We start from the raw sequence: 3,312 nt of genomic DNA on the forward strand, positions 1-3,312 counted from the left end.
CCCTCATTGCACAAATCCCAGAACTTCAAAGTCACAAAAGCACATAAGAATCCTTCCACTCTCCATCTCCTTCCCTCCTCCGTGCCTCACCTCCAGCCATTGCTGCCTTTTTTCATTCCTCTTGGAGGGCGACCCCTCCCCCGCTGCATTTCTTGCCTGTTTGCTGCTGCCAGCACAGGTGGCTGCCACAGCAGTTGTAAATCGGCTCATGGCCAGCCTGCTTGATCTCCTCTCCCCCACCCTCCCCCTCCCCCGGTGCAGCTGACTCTGCCTCCTCCCAAGGCTGCTGCTTTTTCTCTCTCTCCCTCTCCTGCCCAAACTGCCTCCTTTTATAGGCTCTCCTGTCTCCGCCCCCCTCCTCCTTTCTCATGGGGGAGGGTGAGCCAGAAGTGAGCCTGGGGCCTTTGCAGCTCCAGAGGACACTCTCACTGTAAGTCCTTGCCTGTGCTGGCTCTTTCCCTCCCCCACTACACTTGGCTAGGCAAAGCTGCGTACCACCTGCCACTCATTAATGTACCACAAGTGGTACGCATACCACCGGTTGAAAAGCCCTGTCCTAAAGGCAGTGGTGGGATTCAGCCGGTTTGCACCACTTCGGCAGAACCGGTAACTGATTTTTTGTTGCCCAGGCCCAGAATGGACTTCCGGAAGCGGCATCCACATAGATAACTGGTTCTTTGCATATTGGAATCGCACTGATGATTTTTCTTTCAACACAAGCATTTATGAACTTAAAATCCTTTAAATATGACCAATTAAACCAAAAATATGACTTTTAAAGCAAAAATATGACTTTACAATTTTTCTGAAATTAGCACCCATTTTTAAAAATCTGTGGTTACACACACACACACGGTTTATTCTTCTTCACTTCCAGTGCAGAAGTGCTAGTATTAATGGAATCAAATGAACATTGAGAGAGTAAAATGGTCATCTCTGGATTAGTTTTCATTAACAGCAGAATTGCATTGGATGACCCCATGCATCTTGAGGTTATCAAACTCAAAATTCCTTCTGTTGTCCACCAGTATGTTCTTGTATCTGGAGAAACTCTGACATCACAAGAGGTTATAGGAACAAGTTTGAAAAAAACAAACTCATCTGGAGAAAATTCTGGCTCGAAGTCTTCAAATTTTGCTTCCAGTCCATTTAGAACGTTACTTATTTTGCAAAGTGTTGAATAACCCAGATTAGATTGCAGCACTCTTTGCAGTTTATCACTAATTTTTTCAGGCACTTTACCCTTTGCTTGCTTTAAATCACTCTCAGTTTGTTTTACAATGTTCAGTGCATCACTAAGTTCCATTCCTACAGGTTCAAGGCAGGTGATTGCTCTTGATAATCCACTGAAGTTAGATCCTACATGTGCTGTTTCCAGCCAAGGTTTCAGAAAAGGAATCTTGCACAATCTTGATGGAGGAAGATTCACAACAGTCAAATTCTTTAACTATCCGCTGCAAGGAAGCATAATTTGTGAAATAATACATAGCCACATCCAGCCAAGTCCCTCAATGTGTCACAACAGGTTGGGGAGGGAGAGCCAAAGTAGGAGCAATTTCTTTGAACGTTTGTACTCGAAGTGGAGCTTTAATGAACATTTTTCCCATTCAAAATTATCTTATCTACATCAAGATAGTTGCTTTGAATCTCTTTGGCCAGTCTGTGTAAACCATGTACAAGGCATGTGATATGGATCATTTTTGGATAAAGAAGTTTAAGTCCCTTGGCCACTTTAGTCATGTATGGAGTGGCATCTGTTACAAAGAGAAGTGTATTTCCCCTTTTTACACCATCCAGCTAGAGCAGTTTCGTAGAATCTTCAAAGAGCATAGCTGTTATGTACTGAGCTTAATTAGGTTTAGGTTTAGGTTTTATTCAATTTATACCCCGCCCTTCTCCTAGCGGACTCAGGGCGGCTTACAGCAAGTTAAAAAAAACAGACAAACCATACAAAATACTAAGTTTAAAATACAAGTTTAAAAGTTTAAAAATACTAAGTTTAAAATTGGGAACAGGTGCAGGGAGTTGCCCTGAAACAGTCAGCAGACCACGTGGCCTGCTGGGCCAGACTTGCTGTCTGCAAGGGCTGACTAGGATGCATTTGACCGGGAAAATACGTTGCATTCATTGGCTGGCAACGCCCCAGGGTGAATGTATAAAAAGGGGCGGAGCCATTTTGTTTTGAGTTCTGTTCAGCCTGAAATAAAGAAGTACCTGTTTGTTACTCCTGCCTCTTCAATGCCTACCAACGCAATAAACAGAACATTGGCGACAAAGGTGGGATCGTGCTGCTGCAAATTCAAGGGCTGACTCACCATGGGAAGCCTAGAAAGCGCTGAGAAGTACGGCGTTCCAACCTACTTCACTCTGCCTGCCAGTATGAAAATGCTGGAGGAGAGTGCCACAAGGAATCGTCCTGGAACCCCTTCGAAAGCCTGCGCAGCACGAGGCGTTGAAAAGGCCGCCAAAGATTCACCATGGCAAAGATTGGGCGTCTTTCTGAATTCGACTTCAAGCATCCAGAACGATGGAGCTCCTACGTTGCTAGGGTGGAGAATTACCTGAGAGTCAACCAGGTTCGGGAGGATGGACTGAAGGCCGCGACGCTGCTGTGCATTTGCGGTCAAGAAACATTTGATATCGCGGAAAACCTGGTTGCTCCGGCACCCTTGGAGTCCATTGCTTACGCGGAGCTGAAAGAATGCTCAAAGAAGATTTTGAGCCGAAGCTGTCAGTCATAGCTTGGTGACATGCTTTTGAACAATGGGACCAGCGTCCTGGGGAGTCTGCTGCTGATTTCATCACTGCTCTGTGACAAGCTGCAAGGCCTTGTGAATTTAAGGACCTGTAAGTTACGGGTAAGAGATCGGCTAGTTTGTGGTCTGAGGAGCCGAGAACTTCAGCAAAAGATTTTTGCTAGAGAAACTGTCTCCTTCCAAGACGCACTGAGGGAGATAACGGCAGAAGAAGCAGCAGGTGGAGCTGTTAAGGCCTTGTGGCTTTCCAAGAACCCTCCTTGCTCGGACACAGTCCATCTAGAGCAGGGCTTTTCAATCGGTGGTACGCGTACCACTTGTGGTACATTAATGAGTGGCAGGTGGTATGCAGCCCTGCCTAGCCATGTGTAGTGGGGGAGGGAAAGAGCAAGCACAGGCAAGGACTTACAGTGAGAGAGTCCTCTGCAGCTGCAAAGGCTCCAGGCACACTTCTGGCAGACCCTCCCCCATGAGAAAGGAGGAGGGGGGGCGGAGACAGGAGAGCCTATAAAAGGAGGCAGTTTGGGCAGGAGAGGGAGAGAGAGAAAAAGCAGCA

General features: G+C 46.5%; 1 pseudogene; it reads right to left on the bottom strand.

Annotated features, from left to right (window-relative positions):
- The window catches only part of LOC107296365, an 87,482-nt pseudogene that overhangs the window by 82,863 nt on the left and 1,307 nt on the right, over positions 1-3,312 (bottom strand).

This window comes from Protobothrops mucrosquamatus, unplaced genomic scaffold, assembly GCF_001527695.2.
Source record: "Protobothrops mucrosquamatus isolate PMUCROS unplaced genomic scaffold, P.Mucros_1.0 scaffold2766, whole genome shotgun sequence".
NCBI classification, from domain to species: domain Eukaryota; kingdom Metazoa; phylum Chordata; class Lepidosauria; order Squamata; family Viperidae; genus Protobothrops; species Protobothrops mucrosquamatus.